The sequence below is a fragment of the Mustela lutreola genome, chromosome 4 (assembly GCF_030435805.1).
Source record: "Mustela lutreola isolate mMusLut2 chromosome 4, mMusLut2.pri, whole genome shotgun sequence".
Lineage (NCBI taxonomy): Eukaryota > Metazoa > Chordata > Mammalia > Carnivora > Mustelidae > Mustela > Mustela lutreola.
In genome coordinates, this window is record NC_081293.1 from 113,181,521 (window position 1) to 113,205,866 (window position 24,346).

A 24,346-nucleotide genomic window follows, 5' to 3' on the forward strand; every position below is an offset into this window, starting at 1 on the left:
CTACCTCTAAAGGACAGTGGTCCTTTATTAGTGGTTCTCGGACCTGGCTATACCAAAGAATCTCTGATCTCAGGTATTCTGTTTTAACTGGTTTGGGAACTGGAATGTCTGTATTTTTTCAAAGTTTTATTGAGATATAATTGACATAAAACAATGTATTAGTCAATGGTGTACAATATAATGATTTTTTTAAAAAGATTTTATTTATTTATTTGACAGACAGAGATCACAAGTAGGCAGAGAGGCAGGCAGAAAGAGAGAGAGGAGGAAGCAGGCTCCCCATGGAGGAGAGAGCCTGATGTGGGGCTCAATCCCAGGACCCTGGGATCATGACCTGAGCCGAAGGCAAAGGCTTTAACCCACTGAGCCACCCAGGCGCCCCCAATATAATGATTTGATCACATATATATTGTGAGATGATCGTCACAATTAAGTTAATATTAGCTAGATTCAAATTGTTTATTATAATGAGAACTTTTAAGATTTATTTTCTTAGCAACTCCCAAATGTACAATGTATTGTTGTTAATTATAGACATGATGCTCTACATTATGTCCCCAGTATCTACTTATTTTACAACTGAAAGTTTATACCTTCTCATGACACTTAACCACTTCCCCCACCATCCAAAACCCCACCTTAGGCAACCACCAGTCTGTTCTATGAGTTCAGTTTTTTAGATTCCAGTTTTTGTAAGTGAGACCATACAATATTTGTCTTTCTCTGATTTATTTCAGTTAGTGTTTACGCCCTTTCGGTCCATCCATGTAGTTGAAAAGATTTCCTTCTTTTTTATGGCTAAATAATAGTCATGTGTGTGTGTGTGCGTGTGCGCGCATGTTTGTATGTATGTAGAATGTATCACGTTTTCTTTATCCATTTCTTCAATGATAAACACTGAGTATAATTTTATATCTGGGCTATGGTAAATAATGTTTCAGTGAATATGGGGATATTGAGATAGTTATTTTGTTTCCTTTGGATATATGCCTAGAAGTGGAATTCCTAGATCATAAGGTATTCTCCTTTTAATTATTTGAGGAACCTCCATACTCTTCCATAGTGGCTGTATTAATTTACATTTCCCCCACAAGTGAACAGGGGTTCCTTTTTCTCCACATTCTCACCAGCCCTTGCTATCTCTCATATTTTTGATGATACATATGCTAAGAGATGAAAGCTGATATCTCACTGTAGTTTTTATTTGAATTTCCTAATGATTGTGTTGTTGGGCACCTTTTCAAGTACTGTTGGCCATTTGTATGTCTTTGAAAAAATGCCTACTTAATTCCTCTGTTTTTACTAATATTATTGCTACCAAGTTTTTGCTATGAGTTCTTTATGTAGTTTAGATACTAACCCTTTATCAGATATATGATTTGCAAACTTTTCTCCCATTCAGTAGATTGCTTTTTCATTTTGTTGATGGTTTCCTTTGCTGTACAGAGCTTTTTAGGTTGATGTAGTCCCACTTATTTTTGCCTTTGCTTTTGATATCAGTTCTAAAAAACTAATTGACAAGACCATTGTCAAAGAGCTTAATGCCAGTGTTTTTTTTTTTTTTTTTTCTAGGGGTTTTATGGCTTTAGGTCTTGTATTCAAGTCTTTAATCCACTTGGAGTTGATTTTTATGTATTATGTAATATAGGGGTCCAATTTCATTCTTTTACATATTGCTGTCCAAGTTCCCAACATTCATTTATTGAAAAGACTATCCTTTCCCCATTATATATATTTAATTAATAAATTAATTGACCATAAAAGTAAGGCTTTATTTCTGGGCTCTATAGTCCATTGATTTGTGTCTGTTTTTATGCCAATACCATATAGCTTTGGTTATTATGGCTTTGTAACATACTTCAATATCAGGGAATGTGATACATCTAGCTCTTAAGATTGCTTTGGCTATTTGGGGTCTTTTGTGGTTCCATAAAATTTTAAGATTATTTTTCTCTTATTGTGAAAAATGGCATTGGAATTTTCATTAGGGATTGTACTGAATTTATAAATTGCTTTGGGTAGTATGTGCTTTTAAACAATGTTCTTTCAATCCATGAGCTCCATGGAATCTTTCTATTTATTTGTGTTGTCTTCAATTTCTTTCATCAATGTCTCGTAGTTTTCAGTGTATAGATCTGTCACCTTCTTAGTTAAATTTACTCACAGGTATTTTTTTTTAGATTTTTATTTATTTACTTGAGGTAGAATGAGAGAGAGAGAGTATACTCAAGCATGAGGAGCAGCAGGCAGAGGGAGAAGCAGACTCCCTGCTGAGTAGGGAGCCAGGTGTGGGGTTCGATCCCAGGACCATGAGATCATGGCCCGAGCCCAAGGCAGCTGCTTAACCAACTGAGTCACCCAGGCACCCTGGTAATTTATTATTTTTGATGCAGTTGACAATAGGATTGTGTTCTTAATTTCTCTTTCTGATTGTTTGTTATTAGTGTAGAGGAATGCCACAGATTTTATATATATATATATATTTTTTTATTTTTTGAATATTATAAACATATATTTTTATCCCCAGGGGTACAGGTCTGTGAATCACCAGGTTTACACACTTCACAGCACTCACCAAAACACATACCCTCCCCAATGTCCATAATACCACCCCCTTCTCCCAAACCCCCTCCCCCCAGCAACCCTCAGTATGTTTTGTGAGATTAAGAGTCACTTATGGTTTGTCTTCCTCCCAATCCCATCTTCTTTCATTTATTCTTCTCGTACCCACTTAAGCCCCCATGTTGCATCACCACTTCCTCATATCAGGGAGATCATATGATAGTTGTCTTTCCCCGCTTGACTTATTTCGCTAAGCATGATACGCTCTAGTTCCATCCATGTTGTCGCAAATGGCAAGATTTCATTTCTTTTGATGGCTGCATAGTATTCCATTGTGTATATATACCACATCTTCTTGATCCATTCATCTGTTGATGGACATCTAGGTTCTTTCCATAGTTTGGCTATTGTGGACATTGCTGCTATAAACATTCGAGTACACGTGCCCCTTTGGATCACTACGTTTGTATCTTTAGGGTAAATACCCAATAGTGCAATTGCTGGGTCATAGGGCAGTTCTATTTTCAACATTTTGAGGAACCTCCATGCTGTTTTCCAGAGAGGTTGCACCAGCTTGCATTCCCACCAACAGTGTAGGAGGGTTCCCCTTTCTCCGCATCCTCGCCAGCATCTGTCATTTCCTGACTTGTTGATTTTAGCCATTCTGACTGGTGTGAGGTGATATCGCATTGTGGTTTTGATTTGTATTTCCCTGATGCCGAGTGATATGGAGCACTTTTTCATGTGTCTGTTGGCCATCTGGATGTCTTCTTTGCAGAAATGTCTGTTCATGTCCTCTGCCCATTTCTTGATTGGATTATTTGTTCTTTGGGTGTTGAGTTTGCTAAGTTCTTTATAGATTCTGGACACTAGTCCTTTATCTGATATGTTGTTTGCAAATATCTTCTCCCATTCTGCCAGTTGTCTTTTGATTTTGTTAACTGTTTCCTTTGCTGTGCAAAAGCTTTTGATCTTGATGAAATCCCAATCGTTCATTTTTGCCCTTGCTTCCCTTGCCTTTTGCGTTGTTCCTAGGAAGATGTTGCTGCGGCTGAGGTCGAAGAGGTTGCTGCCTGTGTTCTCCTCAAGGATTTTGATGGATTCCTTTCGCACATTGAGGTCCTTCATCCATTTTGAGTCTATTTTCATGTGTGGTGTAAGGAAATGGTCCAATTTCATTTTTCTGCATGTGGCTGTCCAATTTTCCCAGCACCATTTATTGAAGAGGCTGTCTTTTTTCCATTGGACATTCTTTCCTGCTTTGTCGAAGATTAGTTGACCGTAGAGTTGAGAGTCTATTTCGGGGCTCTCTATTCTGTTCCATTGATCTATGGGTCTGTTTTTGTGCCAGTACCATGCTGTCTTGATGATGACAGCTTTGTAATAGAGCTTGAAGTCCGGAATTGTGATGCCACCAACGTTGGCTTTCTTTTTCAATATCCCTTTGGCTATTCGAGGTCTTTTCTGGTTCCATATAAATTTTAGAATTATTTGTTCCATTTCTTTGAAAAAGATGGATGGTACTTTGATAGGAATTGCATTAAATGTGTAGATTGCTTTAGGTAGCATAGACATTTTCACAATATTTATTCTTCCAATCCAGGAGCATGGAACATTTTTCCATTTCTTTGTGTCCGCCTCAATTTCTTTCATGAGTACTTTATAGTTTTCTGAGTATAGATTCTGTGTCTCTTTGGTTAGGTTTATTCCTAGGTATCTTATGGTTGTGGGTGCAATTGTAGATGGGATTGACTCCTTAATTTCCCTTTCTTCTGTCTTGCTGTTGGTGTAGAGAAATGCAACTGATTTCTGTGCATTGATTTTATATCCTGACACTTTACTGAATTCCTGTATAAATTCTAGCAATTTTGGAGTGGAGTCTTTTGGGTTTTCCACATATAGTATCATATCATCTGCGAAGAGTGATAATTTGACTTCTTCTTTGCCGATTTGGATGCCTTTAGTTTCCTTTTGTTGTCTGATTGGTGAGGCTAGGACCTCTAATACTATGTTGAATAGCAGTGGTGATAATGGACATCCCTGCCGTGTTCCTGACCTTAGCGGAAAAGCTTTCAGTTTTTCTCCATTGAGAATGATATTTGCGGTGGGTTTTTCATAGATGGCTTTGATGATATTGAGGTATGTGCCCTCTATCCCTACACTTTGAAGAGTTTTGATCAGGAAGAGATGCTGTACTTTGTCAAATGCTTTTTCAGCATCTATTGAGAGTATCATATGGTTCTTGTTCTTACTTTTATTGATATGTTGTATCACATTGACTGATTTGCGGATGTTGAACCAACCTTGCAGCCCTGGAATAAATCCCACTTGGTCGTGGTGAATAATCTTTTTAATATACTGTTGAATCCTATTGGCTAGTATTTTGTTGAGTATTTTCGCATCTGTGTTAATCAAGGATATTGGTCTATAGCTCTCTTTTTTGGTGGGATCCTTGTCTGGTTTTGGGATCAAGGTGATGCTGCCCTCATAAAATGAGTTTGGAAGTTTTCCTTCCATTTCTATTTTTTGGAACAGTTTTAGGAGAATAGGAATTAGTTCTTCTTTAAATGTTTGGTAGAATTCCCCCGGGAAGCCGTCTGGCCCTGGGCTTTTGTTTGTTTGGAGATTTTTAATGACTGTTTCAATCTCCTTACTGGTTATGGGTCTGTTCAGGCTTTCTATTTCTTCCTGGTTCAGTTGTGGTAGTTTATATGTTTCTAGGAATGCATCCATTTCTTCCAGATTGTCAAATTTATTGGCATAGAGTTGCTCATAGTATGTTCTTATAATAGTTTGTATTTCTTTGGTGTTAGTTGTGATCTCTCCTCTTTCATTCATGATTTTATTTATTTGGGTCCTTTCTCTTTTCTTTTTGATAAGTCGGGCCAGGGATTTATCAATTTTATTAATTCTTTCAAAGAACCAGCTCCTACTTTCGTTGATTTGTTCTATTGTTTTTTTGGTTTCTATTTCATTGATTTCTGCTCTGATCTTTATGATTTCTCTTCTACTGCTAGGCTTAGGGTTTCTTTCTTGTTCTTTCTCCAGCTCCTTTAGGTGTAGGGCTAGGTTGTGTACCTGAGACCTTTCTTGTTTCTTGAGAAAGGCTTGTACCGCTATATATTTTCCACTCAGGACTGCCTTTGTTGTGTCCCACAGATTTTGAACCGTTGTATTTTCATTATCATTTGTTTCCATGATTTTTTTCAATTCTTCTTTAATTTCCCGGTTGACCCATTCATTCTTTAGTAGGATGCTGTTTAGTCTCCATGTATTTTGGTTCTTTTCAAACTTCCTTTTGTGGTTGAGTTCTAGCTTTAGAGCATTGTGGTCTGAAAATATGCAGGGAATGATCCCAATCTTTTGATACCGGTTGAGTCCTGATTTAGGACCGAGGATGTGATCTATTCTGGAGAATGTTCCATGTGCACTAGAGAAGAATGTGTATTCTGTTGCTTTGGGATGAAATGTTCTGAATATATCTGTGATGTCCATCTGGTCCAGGGTGTCATTTAAGGCCTTTATTTCCTTGCTGATCTTTTGCTTGGATGATCTGTCCATTTCAGTGAGGGGAGTGTTAAAGTCTCCTACTATTATTGTATTATTGTTGATGTGTTTCTTTGATTTTGTTATTAATTGGTTTATATAGTTGGCTGCTCCCACGTTGGGGGCATAGATATTTAAAATTGTTAGATCTTCTTGTTGGACAGACCCTTTGAGTATGATATAGTGTCCTTCCTCATCTCTTATTATAGTCTTTGGCTTAAAATCTAATTGATCTGATATAAGGATTGCCACTCCTGCTTTCTTCTGATGTCCATTAGCATGGTAAATTCTTTTCCACCCCCTCACTTTAAATCTGGAGGTGTCTTCTGGCTTAAAATGAGTTTCTTGGAGGCAACATATAGATGGGTTTTGTTTTTTTATCCATTCTGATACCCTGTGTCTTTTGACAGGGGCATTTAGCCCATTAACATTAAGGGTACCTATTGAGAGATATGAATTTAGTGCCATTGTTTTGCCTGTAAGGTGACTGTTACTGTATATGGTCTCTGTTCCTTTTTGATCTACCACTTGTAAGCTCTCTCTTTGCTTAGAGGACCCCTTTAAAGATTTCCTGTAGAGCTGGTTTGGTGTTTGCAAATTCTTTCAGTTTTTGTTTGTCCTGGAAGCTTTTAATCTCTCCTTCTATTTTCAATGATAGCCTAGCTGGATATAGTATTCTTGGCTGCATGTTTTTCTCGTTTAGTGCTCTGAAAATATCATGCCAGCTCTTTCTGGCCTGCCAGGTCTCTGTGGATAAGTCAGCTGCCAATCTAATATTTTTACCATTGTATGTTACAGACTTCTTTTCCCAGGCTGCTTTCAGGATTTTCTCTTTGTCACTGAGACTTGTAAATTTTACTATTAGGTGACGGGGTGTGGGCCTATTCTTATTGATTTTGAGGGGCGTTCTCTGAACCTCCTGAATTTTGATGCTCGTTCCCTTTGCCATATTGGGGAAATTCTCCCCTATAATTCTCTCCAGTATACCTTCTGCTCCCCTCTCTCTTTCTTCTTCTTCTGGAATCCCAATTATTCTAATGTTGTTTCGTCTTATGGTGTCACTTATCTCTCGAATTCTCCCCTCGTGGTCCAGTAGCTGTTTGTCCCTCTTTTGCTCAGCTTCTTTATTCTCTGTCATTTGGTCTTCTATATCACTAATTCTTTCTTCTGCCTCATTTATCCTAGCAGTGAGAGCCTCCATTTTTGATTGCACCTCATTAATAGCTTTTTTGATTTCAACTTGGTTAGATTTTAGTTCTTTTATTTCTCCAGAAAGGGCTTTTATATCTCTCGAGAGTGTTTCTCTAATATCTTCCATGCCTTTTTCGAGCCCGGCTAGAACCTTGAGAATTGTCATTCTGAACTCTAGATCTGACATATTACCAATGTCTGTATTGATTAGGTCCCTAGCCTTCGGTACTGCCTCTTGTTCTTTTTTTTTGTGTTGAATTTTTCCGTCTTGTCATTTTGTCCAGAGAAGAGTATATGAAGGGGCACGAAAAATACTAAAAGGGTGGCAACAACCCCAGGAAAATATGCTTTAACCAAATTAGAAGAGATCCCAAATCGTGAGGGGGGAGAAAGGGGATAAAAAGAGGTTCAAAAAGGAAGAAAGAAAAAAAAGAAAAAAAAAAAGAAAGAAAGAAAAAAATAAAAAAGAAAAGAATTTAAAAAAAAAGAAAACACCTAAGAAAAATATAAAAAAGAAAAAATATATGTATTAGATAAACTAGTAAAAAATCGTTAAAAAAGAAAAAGGTTAACAGTTAAAAAAAAAATTTTACCTGAAGGCGAGAAAGAAAAAAACAAAAATGAAAAAGAAAAAAATTAAATTAACCGCAAGACTAAAAAAAATCACAGGGAAAAAGCCATGAGTTCCGTGCTTGGCTTTCTCCTCCTCTGGAATTCTGCTGCTCTCCTTGGTATTGAAACCGCACTCCTTGGTAGGTGAACTTGGTCTCGGCTGGATTTCTTGTTGATCTTCTGGGGGAGGGGCCTGTTGTAGTGATTCTCAAGTGTCTTTGCCCCAGGCGGAATTGCACTGCCCTTACCCGGGGCCGGGGTGAGTAATCCGCTTGGGTTTGCTTTCAGGAGCTTTTGTTCCCTGAGCGCTTTCTGTAGAGTTCCAGAGGACGGGAACACAAATGGCAGCCTCCTGGTCTCCGGCCCGGAGGAGCCGAGAGCCCAGGGCCGCACTCCTCAGTGCGCGCTCAGCGAACCGCGCCCAGTTACTCCCGTCTGCCTGACCTCCGGCCATGCTCCGAGCTCACCGAGCCTGCGACCGGTTCAAGGTCACCCCGAGCTGTGAGCTTACTGTCGGCTGTCTCTGTAGCCGGCTTTCCCGTTCCAATACCCGCAAGCTCTGCGACACTAAGACACCCCCGATCCTTCTGTGACCCTGCGGGACCTGAGGTCACGCTGACCCCGTGTGGGCTTTGCCCCGGGTAGCCTCTGGAGCGATGTCCCTCAGCGGAACAGACTTTTAAAAGTCCTTATTTTGTGCGCGGTTGCTCTGCCGCTTGCCGGGAGCCGGCCCCTCCCCCCGGGGTCTATCTTCCCGTCGCTTTGGATTCACTTCTCCGCCGGTCCTACCTTTCAGAAAGTGGTTGTTTTTCTGTTTCCAGAATTGCTGTTCTTCTTCTCTTCGATCTGCCGATGGATTTTCAGGTGTTTGCAATCTTTAGATAAGCTATCTAGCTGATCTCCGGCTAGCTGAAGTAGTCTCGGCCTGCTACTTCTCCGCCATCTTGACTCCTCCCCTGCCACAGATTTTTATATGCTAATTTTTGTATCTGCAACTTTACTAAATTCATTTATTCTAACAGTTTTTTTTTGTAAAGTCATTGAAGTTATTTCTTTATAATATGTCATCTGAAAATAGTGACATTTTACTTCCTCCTTTCCGCCTTGATGCCTTTCATTTTATTCATTCATTCATTTCCTTATTTATTTCCTTATTTACTTATGTTTGCCTAATTGTTCTGCCTAGAACTTTCCATACTATGTCAAATAAAAGTGAGGAAGAGTGGGCATCCTTTTCTTGTTCCTGATCACAGAGGGAAAGCTTTCAGCTTTTCAGTATTGAGAATGATGTTAGCTGTAGATTTGTCATATATGGCCTTTATTACATTCCTCTGTAACAGTTTATTCAGAGTTTTTATCATGAATAGATGATTTTGTCAAATGCTTTTTCTGCATCTGTTGAGAGGATCCTATAATTTTTATCCTTCATTTTGTTATATGGTGTATTATATTGATTGGTTTGTATATGCTGAACCATCTTTGCATCCCTGGAATAAATCTCACCTGATAAAGGTATATAATCCCTTTAATGTATCGTTCAATTCAATTTGGCAATATATTGTTCATTGCATTCATTGTGTTCAGGGATATTGGCTTGTAATTCTCTTTATTTTTTTTTTTTTAAGGGTGCCCTTGTCTGGCTTGGTGTCAGGGTAATGCTGGCTTTGTAAAATTGTATTCGGAAGTGTTCCTTCCTCTTCTGTTTTTTTGAGGATTTTGAGAAGGATTGTTATTAATTTTTTTTTTAATTTTTAAATTTCTTTTCAGCGTAACAGTATTCATTGTTTTTGCACCACACCCAGTACTCCATGCAATCCATGACCTCTCTAATACCCATCACCTGGTTCCCCCAACCTCCCACCCCTCACCCCTTCAAAACCCCCAGATTGTGTTTTAGAGTCCATAGTCTCTCATGGTTCACCTCCCCTTCCAATTTCCCCCAACTCCCTTCTCTCTAACTCCCCTTATCCTCCATGCTATTTGTTATGCTCCACAAATAAGTGAAACCATATGATAATTGACTCTCTCTGCTTGACTTATTTCACTCAGCATAATCTCTTCCAGTCCCGTCCATGTTGCTACAAAAGTTGGGTATTCGTCCTTTCTGATGGAGGCATAATACTCCATAGTGTATATGGACCACATCTTCCTTATCCATTCGTCCATTGAAGGACATCTTGGTTCTTTCCACAGTTTGGTGACCGTGGCCATTGTTGCTATAAACATTGGGGTACAGATGGCCCTTATTTTCACTGCATCTGTATCTTTGGGGTAAATACCCAGGAGTGCAATTTCAGGGTCATAGGGAAGCTCTATTTTTAATTTCTTGAGGAATCTCCACCCTGTTTTCAAAGTGGCTGCACCAATTTGCATTCCCACCAACAGTGTAAGAGGGTTCCCCTTTCTCCACATCCCCTCCAACACATGTTGTTTCCTGTCTTGCTAATTTTGGCCATTCTAACTGGTGTAAGGTGGTATCTCAATGTGGTTTTAATTTGAATCTCCCTGATGGCTAGTGATGATGAACATTTATTCATGTGTCTGATAGCCATTTGTGTGTCTTCATTGGAGAAGTGTCTGATCATATCTTCTGCCCATTTTTTGATATGATTATCTGTTTTGTGTGTGTTGAGTTTGAGGAGTTCTTTATAGATCCTGGATATCAACCTTTTGTCTGTACTGTCATTTGCAAATATCTTCTCTCATTCCGTGGGTTGCCTTTTTGTTTTCTTGACTGTTTCCTTTGCTGTGCAGAAGCTTTTGATTTTGATGAAGTCCAAAAAGTTCATTTTTGCTTTTGTTTCCTTTGCCTTTGGAGACATTTCTTGAAAGAAGTTGCTGTGGCTGATATCGAAGAAGTTACTGCCTATATTCTCCTCTAGGATTCTGATGGATTCCTGTTTCACATTGAGGTCTTGTATCCATTTTGAGATTACCTTTGTGTACGGTGTAAGAGAATGGTCAAATTTCATTCTTCTACACATAGCTGTCCAGTTTTCCCAGCACCATTTATTGAAGAGACTGTCTTTTTTCCACTGTATATTTTTTCCTGTTTTGTTGAAGATTATTTGACCACATATCTGGGCTCTACGCTGTTCCACTGGTCTATGTGTCTGTTTTTATGCCAGTACCATGCTGTCTTCGTGGTCACAGCTTTGTAGTAAAGTTTGAAATCAGGTAATGTGATACCGCCAGTTTTATTTTTGTTTTTCAACATTTCCTTAGCGATTCGGGGTCTCTTCTGATTCCATACAAATTTTAGGATTATTTGCTCCAGCTCTTTGAAAGATACTGGTGGAATTTTTATTGGAATGGCATTAAAAGTATAGATTGCTCTAGGCAGTATAGACATTTTAACAATGTTTATTCTTCTGATCCAAGAGCATGGAATGGTCTTCCATCTTTTTGTGTCTTATTCGATTTCTTTCATGAGTGTTCTGTAGTTCCTCAAATACAGATCCTTTACCTCTTTGGTTAGGTTTATTCCCAGGTATTTTATGGTTCTTGGTGCTATAGTAAATGGAATCGATTCTCTAATTTCCCTTTCTGTATTTTCATTGTTAGTGTATAAGAAAGCCACTGATTTCTGTACATTGACTTTGTATCCTGCCACGTTGCTGAATTGTTGTATGGGTTCAAGTAGTTTGGGGGTGGAGTCTTTTGGGTTTTCCATATAACCATCTGTGTTATATAAGTCATCTGCATTTCCATATAAGTCATCTGTGAAGAGAGAGAGTTTGACTTCTTCATTGCCAATTTGGATGCCGTTTATTTCACTTTGTTGTCTGATTGCTGTTGCTAGGACTTCTAATACTATGTTGAACAAGAGTGTGAGAGTGGGCATCCTTGTCATGTTCCTGATCTCAATGGGAAGGCTGCAAGCTTTTTCCCATTGAGGATGATATTTGCTGTGGGTCTTTCATAGATAGATTTGATGAAGTTCAGGAATGTTCCCTCTATTCCTATACTTTGAAGCGTTTTAATCAGGAACGGATGCTGGATTTTGTCAAATGCTTTTTCTGCATCAATTGAGAGGACCATGTGGTTTTTCTCTCTTCTCTTATTAATTTGTTCTATCACATTGATTGATTTGTGAATGTTGAACCATCCTTGTAGCCCAGGGATGAATCCCACCTGGTCATGGTGGATAATCTTTTTAATGTGCTGTTGGATCCTGTTTGCTAGGATCTTGTTGAGAATCTTAGCATCCATATTCATCAGTGATACTGGTCTGAAATTCTCCTTTTTGGTAGGGTCTTTGCCTGGTTTGGGGTTCAAGGTAATGCTGGCTTCACAGAAAGAGTCTGGAAATTTTCCTTCTGCTTCAATTTTTTGAAACAGCTTTAGGAGAATAGGTGTTATTTCTTCTTTGAAAGTTTGGTAGAATTCCCCAGGGAATCCATCAGGTCCTGGGCTCTTATTTTTTGGGAGGTTTTTGATCACTGCTTCAATCTCTTACTAGATATCGGCCTATTCAGGTTGTCAATTTCTTCCTGGTTCAATTTTGGGAGTTTATAGTTTTCCAGGAATGCATCCATTTCATCTAGGTTGCTTAGCTCATTGGCATATAACTGTTGATAATAACTTCGATGATTGTTTCTACTTCCTTGGTGTTAGTTGTGATCTTTCCCTTTTCATTCATAATTTTATGAATTTGGGCTTTATTTTCTTTTGGTTTAGTATGGCCAATGGTTTATTGATCTTGTTGATTCTTTCAAAAAACCAGCTTCTAGTTTCATTGATACATTCTACTGTATCTCTGGTTTCTACCTCATTGATCTCAGCTCTAATCTTGATTATTTCCCTTCTTATGTGTGGAGTTGGTTTGATTTGTTGTTGATTCTCCATTTCTTTAAGGTATAGAGACAGCTGGTGTACTCTGGATTTTTCGATTTTTTTTGAGGGAGGCTTGGATGGCTATGTATTTCCCTCTTAGGACTGCCTTTGCTGTATCCCATAGGTTTTGGACCAAAGTGTCTTCATTCTCATTGGTTTCCATGAATTGTTTCAGTTCTTCTTTGATCTTCTAGTTGATCCAAGCATTCTTAAGCAAGGTAGTCTTTAGCTTCCAGGTGTTTGAGTTCCTTCCAAACTTTTCCTTGTGATTGAGCTCCAGTTTCAAAGCATTGTGATCTGAGAAAGTGCAGGGAATAATCTCAGTCTCTTGGTATTAGTTGAGTCCTGATTTGTGACCCAGTATGTGGTCTATTCTTGAGGAGGTTCCATGTGCACTTGAGAAGAATGAGTATTCTGTTGTTTTAGGGTGGAATGTTCTGTATATATCTATGAGGTTCATCTGGTCCAATGTGTCATTCTATGCTTTATTGATTTTCTGCTTCAATGATCTGTCTATTTCTGAGAGAGGTGTGTTAAGATCTCCTACTATTAATGTATTCATATCAATATGACTCTTTATCTTGATTAACATTTTTCTTATGTAATTGGCTGCTCCCATATTGGGGGCATAGATATTTACAATTGTTAGATCATCTTGGATAGTCCCTTTAAGAATGATGTAGTGTCCTTCTGTATCTCTGGCTACAGTCTTCAGTTTAAAATCTAATTGGTCTGATATGAGAATCACTACCCTGGCCTTCTTTGGAGGCCCATTGGCATGAAAGATGTTTCTCCATCCCTTCACTTTCAGTCTGGGTGTATCTTTAGGTTCAAAATGGGTCTCTTGGGGGCGCCTGGGTGGCTCAGTGGGTTAAAGCCTCTGCCTTCGACTCAGGTCATGATCCCAGAGTCCTGGGATTGAGCCCCACATCGGGCTCTCTGCTCGGCAGAAAGCCTGCTTCCTTCTCTCACTCCTTGCCTCTCTGCCTACTTGTGATCTCTCTCTGTCAAATAAATAAATAAAATCTTAAAAAAAAAAAAAAGGGTCTCTTGTAGACAACATATGGATGGGTCCTGTTGTTTTATCCAATCTGCAACCCTGTGCTGTTTTATGGGCGCATTTAGGTCATTCACATTGAGAGTGATTATTGATAGATATGTTTTTATTGACATCGTGTTACCTTTGAAGTCTTTCTTTCTGTATATTGTCTCTATATTTCTGTTCAATGCTATTCTTAGGATTTTTCCTCTTTTATAGAACCCCCCCTTAATATTTCCTGCAGTGTCGGCTTGGTGATTGCATAGTCTTTTAAGCCTTGCCGGTCTTGGAAACTCTTTATCTCTCCATCCATTTTGAATGTCAGTCTTGCTGGATAAAGTATTCTTGGCAGCATGTACTTCTCATTTAGTGCCCTGAATATATCTTGCCAGCCCTTTCTGGCTTGCCAGGTCTCTGTGGACAGGTCTGACGTTATTCTGATGGGCTTTCCTTTGTAAGTAAGGAGCCTCTTTGTCCTAGCGGCTTTCAAGAGATTATATCTACAATTATGATTCCTCAATTTCTATCAAGTGCCTTGATGTTTTTCTGGAATCTATAATCTTGGGTGGAGACCGTTCAGCCTCTAGTACATGAATGGTGGTTCCATTCATGAGATTGGGAAAATTTTCATGAAGAACTTGTTCCACTGTATCTTCTAGACTTCTTTCTTTCACCTCCCCTTCAGGGATTCCAATAATTCTGATGTTGGTACGTTTCATGGCATCATTTATTTCCCTGATTCTGTTTTTGTGGCTTCTAAGCTGTTTGTTCCAGACTTCCTTCTGATCCTTTCTCTCTGTCTGTTTGTCCTCCAGATCACTAATTCTATCTTCTGTCTCAGTTACCCTAGCTTTGAGAGAATTTAGATTAGATTGGAACTCATTGAGAGCATTGTGAACCTCATCCCAGGTAGCTTTCAGCTCTGCCCTAACATTGTGAACATCATCTCTGATCACTTTCAGTTCAGCCCTAATCAATTCTGTTTGGTCATCCATGGCTTTCTCCAACATAGCTATTGTCTGGATAATTGTTAGCCTGAATTTTCTTCCTGACATATTGTCTATGTTGATAGCCGTTAACTCTGTTGCAGAAGGCCCATCCTCTATATCTTTCTTCTGTTGGGCATTCCTCCTCCTAGTCATTTTGGTGAGAGATGGCTGAACGGATGTAGCTGGATGTATCGACCGTGGTGCAGTCAAGGTGCACCCTGGAAGGCTTCTGCCCACTGGTGTCTTCTGCTCCTGTAGAGATCCAGATGTGTATAATTCTGATCTCAGGCTGATTTCATGGGTGATCGGAGTTCTTTGGAAGGTAATCAGCCACTTTAGGGTACAGGTTGAAAGGGTGCCTCCTCCTATTTCCCCGCCATCTTTTCTCCGTCTCCTGTTATTAATTCTTTAAGTGGTTTTTAGAAGTCACCAATGAAGCCATGTGGTTCTGGACTTTTGTTTTTTGGAAGGCTTTTGGTTACTAATTCAGTCTCCTTACTAGGAGTTGGTTTATTCAAATTTTCTATTTCTTCAAGATTATGTTTTCCTAGGAATTTACTCATTTCTTCCAAGTTGTCTAACTTGTGTCATATAATTGTTGTCGTAATCTCCTAAGATCCTTAGTATTTCTGTGGTATCCGTTATAACTTTTTCATTTCTGATTTTATCTGAGTCTTCTTTTTTTTTTTTTTTTTTTTTTTTTTTTGTTAGTCTCGCTGTAGGTTTGTCAATTTTTTTCTTTTCAAAGAATCAACTCAGTTTCATTGATCTTTTCTATTGTCTTTTTGGTCTTTATTTATTGCTACTCTGATCTTTATTATTCCCTTCCTTTTACTAACTTTGGACTTTGTTTAGAATAAAGATCTAAAGATCTTGTTAGATTAAACTTAGATTTTTAAGATTTTTCTTGTTTCTTGAGGTTGTATTGCTAATAACTTCCCTTTTAGAACTACTTTATCTGCATTCATAGATTTTGGCATTTTTTTGGTTTTCATTTCTAGATATTTTTTACTCCCTTTTGATTTCTTTGACCCGTTGGTTGTTGAGTAACCACATTTTGTGGGTTTCTTTTTGTTTGTTTGTTTTTAATCTTTACATTTTTGTTTTTCTCATTTTCTTCTTATAATCGACTTCCAGTTTCATACCATTGTGATGAGAAAAGGTGGTTGATATGATTTCAGTTTTCTTGAATTCATTCAGACTTGTTTTGTGATCTAAAATATGAGCTATCCTGGAGAATGTTTCAATGTTCTACTTGGGAAGAATATGTATTCTGTTTTTGAATGGAATGTTCTATAAATGTCTGTTACATCCATCTGATCTAATGTATTAAGTCCAATGTTTCTTTCTTGATTTTTCTCTCTGGATGATCTATCCATTATTGAGCAGGGTTATTGAAGTCACCCACTACACTTTTATCAGTGTCTATTTCTCCTTTTAGGTCTGTTGATATTTGCTTTACACATTTTGGTGCTACCATGTTGGATGCATATATACTTAGAGATTTTATATCCTATTGCTGAATTGACCCATTTATCATTATATAATTACCTTCTTTGTCTCATTGCAGTCTTTGTGTTAAATTATATTTTGTCTAAGTATAGCTTACCTTGCTCTCTTTTGGTTTTTATTTGCATGAATATTTTTTTCCTTCCTTTACTTTAATCCCGTTTATATCTTTAAGGCTCAAGCGAGTCTTTTGTGGACAGAAGCTAGTTGGGTTTTGTTTTTTTATCTATTCAGCCAGTTAGTGTCATTTAATTGGAGAATTTATTCCACTTAGATTTAAAATAATTATTAATGGGTAGGAACTTGCTGTTGCTATTTTATTAATTGGTTTCTGACTATGTTACAGTTCCTTTGTTCTTCTCTCACTCTTTGTGATTTGATGACTTCCTGTAGTAGTATGCTTAGATTCCTTTCTGGGTTTCTTTTTCTTTTTTTTTTCTTTTTGTGAATTTACTATAGTTTTCTGCTTGTAATTACCATGAGGCTTATATAAAACAATTATAATTATCTATTTTTTAAAACAAGTTTGAACTTATACAGAAACTCTACATTTTTTACTTCACCCCTGACATCTTATCTTTCTGATATCACAATTCACATCTTTTAATGTCTCCCTTAGCAAATTACATAGTTATAGTTATTTTTACTCTTTTGTCTTGTAACTGTCATGATTTAACCATCACCATTACAACATTAGAGTATTCTGAATTTAACAATATATTTACCTTTACTAATGAGACTTAAACTTTCAGGTATTTTCCTGTTACTACTTGTCATCCTTTCATTTGAGCTTGAAGACATGCCTTTAACATTACTTATAAGTCTAGTCTTGTGGTGATGAACTCCTTCAGCTTTTGCCTCCTAGAAAACTCTATCTCTTTTTTAATTCTGGAGGACAGTTTTGAATATATTCTGCTATCTCTTCTGGACTGAAAAGTTTCTACTGAAAAAATCTGATAGTCTTATGGGGGTTTCCTTTATGTAGCAAGGTGGGCTTTTTTTTTTTTCCTTGCTATTTTTAAGGTTCTTTCCTTATCTTAACTTTTGACTTTTTAATTATAATGTGTCATGGCATGTGTTTCTTTAGATTCTTCTTATTTGAAACTCACTGGACTTCCTGGATCTGGATGTCTATTTCTTTTCTCAGGTTAAGGAAGTTTTCAGCCTTCCTTTCTTCTTTCCTTCCTTCCTTTCTTTCAAGATTTTATTTATTTATTGGAGAAAGAGAGCACTAGAGAGACAGAGCAAGAGTGAGCAGGGGGCGTGGGGGTGCAGAGGGAGAGAGAGATGCAGGCTCCCTGCTCATCAGTTAGCCCAATGTGGGGCTCAATCTGAGGACTCTGGGATCATAATCTGAGGACTCTGGGATCATGACCTGAGCTGAAGGCAGACACTTAACCAACTGAGCCACCCAGGTGCCCCTCAGCCATTACATCTTTGAGTAAGCTTTCTCTTTTCTCCTTCTCAGACCCTTAAAATGCAAATATTGGTCTACTTGATGATATCCCATAGGTCTCTTAAGCTATCTTCATTCCCGTTTTCTTTTTTCTACTCTGCCTGAATGAATTCCATTGCTGTCTTCAAGTGACTCTTTCCCTGCTTAATATATTACCTATTTTTTTAAAGTTCAGTAGGATCCACATCAGAATAGATTTTTAAAGATTTTTAAAGATGAAAAAAATCTTTTAAAAAAGATTTATTCATTTATTTTAGAGAGAGCATGAATAGGGGGAGGAGGGACAGAGGGAGAGAATCTTTAAGCAGACTCCCTGTTGCTGCCCCCCCACCCCATACCAGGCATGATTCCACAATCCATGAGATCATGACATGAGCCAAAACTGAGAGTTGGACACTCACCTGACTGAGCCACCCAGGCAACACTCTTTTGAATTTTTAAATTCAGTTTTTCTTCAGCTTTTGTTTGTACTTTCTTATATTTTTCTGTCTCTTCATTGAAATTTGTGCACACACTGTTCCCCTAATCTCAGTTAGCATCTTCATGGCCATTATTTGAGCTCTTTTATCAGGTAATTCACTTATATGCATCTCCTTAAGGCCTGTTTCTGAATTTTTATCTTGTTCTTTTGTTTGGAACAGATTTCTCTGATCATTCATTTTACTTGATTCCCTGTTTTGTTTTCTGTGCATTAGATAAGATAGCTACCTCCCCCGGTCTTGAAGGAAGTTGTCTTCCATAGAAACCTTAGCTTTTGGCCTGTCCTTAATCTTACTCTTCAGCTTGTGCCTAGCTCTCAGGCCTTTTGTGACTGTCTCTCAAACCTTTATGGTTATCCAGGCAACTCCCTTTATTCTTAGTTCCTCCCATGAGTTGATCTCTGTCAAGATCTGACAGTGTCCCAAACAGGAGGATCTCAGTCAGCACCTGGATGCAGGCTGTCTGAAAGCCAGGCCCTCATGCAGTATTTTTTTTAAGTATGCGACTAGACCTCTTTAGGGAAAGATTGGGAGATGGGTTTTTCTCTCTTCCTTCTGTGCTGATTCCTTGGGGAATAGCCAACAAAGAACTGATTCTTTGTTATAATCCTGTGGTACTGGTGAATATAAGTTCTCCTGGCTACCAGAGCCACGAAATCAAGAGGTGTCCTGGGACAGCAGACATGGGCAAATGCTTCTTTTAGGGAGATAACAACAATCAGGTACAAGGTAAAGAGAGAGTCCAAAAGTGGTACCTGCCAGCAAATGGCTCTTAGAAGTATGTGAAATTTGAAACCTGACCTTTAGGGTGCAGATTTTAAGATATGCAGATAGGTTTGTAATATGAAAAACTGGGAATTGGCCCTTTCTGATGACTGCCTCTGTGCTAAGCCTTGAGGGGATAGCCAGTTAAGTACTGTTTGCTACACTCCTATTGAACCTGTGAACAGAAGCCCACTGGCCAAAAAGCCAGGTAATCAAGGGGGCGCATCTCCTGGGCAAAAACTTAAAATCTGGCACAAAGGATGTATGGATAAGCTGGGCAGATAGAGAACATAAAGACAGTACCCAACAGTCTCGCTAGGTTCTGGAGAGTATTTGTGTTAAATTAGGAGCCTGACCCTCAGTCTGTGCTTTTAAGATAAGCAAAGAGGTTGGTTTGTTTTTTTTTTCTTTTTTCTGGAAAAGACTGGGAGATGGGCATTTCCATCTGATTCTTCTGGGCTGAGCCCTGGGGGGATAACCACTGTGAGTCCATAGGAGTCCTTTTGTTTCCTATAGCCTGTGGATTGGATGGATGGAAACCCCATTGGCTTCTGAGCTGGGTGTTTTGGGACCCATTTCTTGCGTGGAAGTCTTAAAAGTTGGGATGCTAGATCTTATGTGGGTCCAAATCCTTAGTTCTCAGGGAGAAGCCAGGAGTTGTGATTTTTTTTTTTTTTCCAGAATATATGTCATTTTTCTGGGGTTTGGGTTTATGGCAAAGTTGTATCTCCACCTCTCCTACCCATTTTAGTGTGGAGTTTTTTCTTGTTTATCTGATGTGTAGGAGTTGCTCAGCTAGTTTCTGACTTTCTTTCAGAGGGACTTGTTCCATGTGTAGCTGTAGGTTTGGTGTGTCTATGGGAGGAAGAGCCTGCTCAGTTGCCATCTTGAACTGAAACCCTGAAACACATTTTTAAAAATCTCTCCCCCGTAATTCTAATTTACTTCCAGGGTTGAGAATCATTGTTATAAATTCTTATCTAAAGAGCTGGGGTGGAAATTTTCATAGAGTGTCTATAATTTGCCACCTGTTTCCTAGGAGTCTTTTCAGTGTATTGAGGATAGGAAGGTTCATCCTTCCATTTAGCTGGCCCCATTCCCTTGGGTGAGATATTATATAGGAGGGTGTGCAGATTGGGAAGCAGAAGAATTGGGCATGGAGAAGTGGACATGAGACAAATAGCTGAGAGAATTTTCTAAGCCTAGAGAAGACTAAAGACCAACATGAGGAGCTAGAAGTTTCAGTTGGTACCAATGGAATAACAGAAGTTGGGACTCTTTCTCCTTGACTAGTGAACATCAAACATTGTTGTTTGAGAGGCATGGTGATTGAGGGATAAGGAGGTTTATTTATTAGGTCAGCAGATCCATCATAAATTGACAAATTTAAGAAGGGATTGGGTGCTGAGGTTTGGTAGTCATATTCCATATGAATAAAATTGGACAGGTCAGCCTCCCTAAAGCTTGAAGTCTGAAGGCAGAGGCATGCTCTGTAGAGAACTTCCTACTTTGGCATTGGGGATGCTCAGATGGTCTTGATCTCCTGGCCTTAATCATCAGTGGGAGAGAGTGGGACAGCCATGGATTAAATGGATATTCCACTTAAAAAGCAGCTGAGCACACATGGATTGGTATATCTTGATTTATGTCACTTGTTCAGATTGCTGTCTACATTGTGCCAGAGGTACACACTGTATTTCCCATGACCATACTTTTGCATTATAGAAGTCTCAGCTTCTTTACTAAACATATGACTCCATATTACTCCCAATGGGAAATTTGGGAAGAAAACCAAAAGTGGGTTTGCTTCACTCCCCCAAGTAGAGCCAGCCATCATTGCTTAGGACTCCACAGGAAAAAGGTCATGATATCCTGATTTTGAAATGGGGCTTATATGTCCAGACTTGTGATCTGATAAGCCAGATGGGCTATATAAAAATTTTAAAACAATAATTACTATCAGCACAGTCCTTACTATGTGTTAGGCTCTGTTTGAGTCCTTTCTAATTATTGATAATATATTTCTCATACCAACCCTACAAGGATGTATTAATATAACAAAACAGCAATATAATTTAGTTCCATGACCATGGTTCCCATACTCCCTTACAAAGAAAGGCTCCTTTGCAGAGGAGTAAAGAGATAGACCCTGAAACCAGGTTGCCTGGGTTCAGATCCAGTTTGACCATTCACTGTCAGTATGACTAGAGCAGGTTACTTGACTTCTCTGTGCCTCCTTCATCTTACATGTGAAAAGGGGGATGATAATAGTACCTGCCTCAAAGGATCATTGAAGAATTAAATAAATTTATTTATAAAGCACTAGAACAGAGCCAGCACATAGAAAGTATTATATAAATGTCTGCCATTAATATCATTATCTCAGGGAGAATTGGGTAAGAAAAGGTTGATTGTTGAGTATTATCCATAGTTTCTATAAGTAAAACAGAAGACAAGATGATTAATAATAATATGAATTGATAATACATTACCATACAATGATAGTAGCATGGAGTGGGGTATTTAGCTCAGGTGGGAAGACAGATTACCTGAGTTCAAATTCAATTACTATTTAAAATCTGTGTGACCTTGGGCCAATTACTTTACTTCTTTGTGCTTCAGTTGCCATGTCAGCAATAAAGATAATGACAATAATAATAGGTATCACATATGACTGCTGTGAGACTTAAATGGGATTTATGCTTCAGTTGCCATTTAAAACACTTAGATTAGGTCCTGGGATAAAGCAAGTGCTACATAGTAGCTATTATATGGAGAAAGGTATTTTAGACATTAATTTTTTTCCCTTTTACATACTTAGCTTTCTTCTTTTTCTTTTTCCTGTATATCAGCTAATCCTCACACAACTCATTAAGCCTTTCCTCAAAGAGATTTAAAGAGATCTCTTTAATTCAACATTTGTTAAGCAGCTTTCACACATTGTGGGTTTGACCCGCTCTTTGTGGAATAGGGTACAAATATGGACCCTTCCCTAAATAGCTCCCAAGAGCTTAGGAAAGACTGTGATGTAAAAATTCAACGAGAAGTCACACAGTATTAAGCATTTTGAGAGAAATAGTTCCACAGTAAGTCTCCTAGAGGCAGAAGATTCTGACTGAAGGAGTAGGAAGGCCTTGTAAAGGAAGTGAGATATGGGGTTCCCCATGAAGTATGAGTCATATTTCGTCAGTTGGAGATGAAAAATTGTTTAAGGCACACATTCTCAACCTTTAGCAGTACCTCAGAACCATCTGGGGACATGCTAAAACAGGGACCACTGGGCTCAACCCACAGAGTTTCTGATTCAGTGTGTCTGGGTGGGGCTTGAAAATCTCTATGTCTAACAATTTCCCAAGTGATACTGATGGTGCTGATCCAAGGAATACACTTTGAGAAGTGCTAAATTAAGATCAGTAGTTCAACCTGATTTGACTTCACTTTAGAATCTTCTGGGCAACTTAAAAAAAATCTCAGGAGAACACCAAGATATTGGTATCAAAAGAAAAACAACTGCTTGTGTTGTTGGCAGCCAAGATTGAGAACCTGTAGGTGTTTAAATTCAGCTTGCATTTGCAAGGTGCTCTCTCAAGCTCTGTTGACTCTCCCAGCCACCACCCATTCCCTGCCCCCAAACCCCCATGCTTTAAGGTATTATTATTGCTGTCCTACTTTATGGACGCTTCAATTTTGACATGGAAAGACAGAAAGGTAAGGATTTATTGAAGGTTCCTGAGTCCTTAATAAAGCTAGATTCAAGCCCAGGTCACTGGCTGACCACATTGCTTATGTTGTACCTTTGGGGGACAAATAATGCATCTAGGGGCAATAGCATGAGCATGTAAAGGAGTGAACACAGGGTCTGTGGAGGTGTGAGCAGCTGTCTAGGATGGCTGGGCCTTGGGATGATGCTGCTGAGGCAGTTTGGGACTGCTGTGAAGGGGCTGGAAACATGTTTAGAAATAGGAACTTTGAGAAGTAGCAGGGAGCCATAAATAAATAAAAGACATTTATTTATTAAAAGCTGAAAATTTAATGTTTCCTGAGCACCAAAAATTCTGTGCTGGCCACTGTGCTTCATACTAAATACACATTATCCCTAATTTTCACAGTAGTGCCACAAAATGGGGATTAGCTAAATGACTTGCTGGGCTCATGGAGCCAGTGAGTGGCAGAGCCTGACTTTAAAACTAGATTTGTCTGGCTATAAAACCCACATGGAACTCCCAATGTGTCACTGCTATGATTTGGAAGTGTTTGAAGAAAAAAATTTTTTACTTTTTATTTTGAAATAAAATTTCAGAAAAGCTATAAAAGCAAATTATAGAGTTACTATATACCATTCACCTAGCTTCCCCTAATAGTCATCATACATAACTGTGTTCCATATATCATAATGAAAAAGTTAACATGGGTATAACACTCTTAACCAATCCAAGTGCTGTACTTGAATGTCACCAGTTCTTTCCACTTTTTTCCTTTTGATTGTTCCAAGGATCCAACTAGTATCCCAGGAGCATTTAGTTTTCATGTCTCCTAATATGCTCCTTCATGTCCTCCAATTTGAGAGAGTCTCTCAACCTTTCTTTCTTTCTTTCTTTCTTTCTTTCTTTCTTTAAAGATTTTATTTATTTATTTGACAGACACAGAGAGAAACAGTGAGAGAGGGAACACAAGCAGGGAGAGCGGGAGAGGGAGAAGCAGGCTTCCTGCTCTTCCTGCTGAGCAGGGAGCGGGATGCAGGGCTCAATCCCAGGACCCTGGGATCAAGACCTGAGATGAATCACATGCTTAATGACTGAACCACCCAGGTGCCCCTCCCTCAACCTTTTTCTGTATCTCATGATCTTGACACCAACAAAAGTACTGGCCAGTTGTTTTATAGAATGTCCCTTAGTTGGGGTTTGTCATGAGGTTAAGTTCTGTTTCTAATAACAGAACTCTTCTGACACCAAATATGTAGGTTCTCCTCCCCACAGAATCAATCAGTTCTCCAACTCTCTGGCTACCAGCTAAGCATCTATTGACTCGATTCAGTTTTGACACCAGCTATCAGCCTCTCCATGTCACACACGGGTTGCAAATATTGGGTACCCAGGGTACCCATACTTCTGTTTGAGTTGGCTACATATTGGAAGTTCCCACGAACCCCATCTTGGGTTCAATAATTAACTAGGCTGGTTCACAGAACTCAGGAAATCACTTTACTTAGTATCGCTGGTTTATTATAAAGGATGCAACTTAACTAGAAGAGATGCGTGGGATGAAATATTGAGGGTTTGGGGGTACAGAGCATCCTTGTCATATCTGGGCATTTTACCCTCCCAGCCCTTTGATGTGTTCAGGAACATGGAAGTTCTTTAAA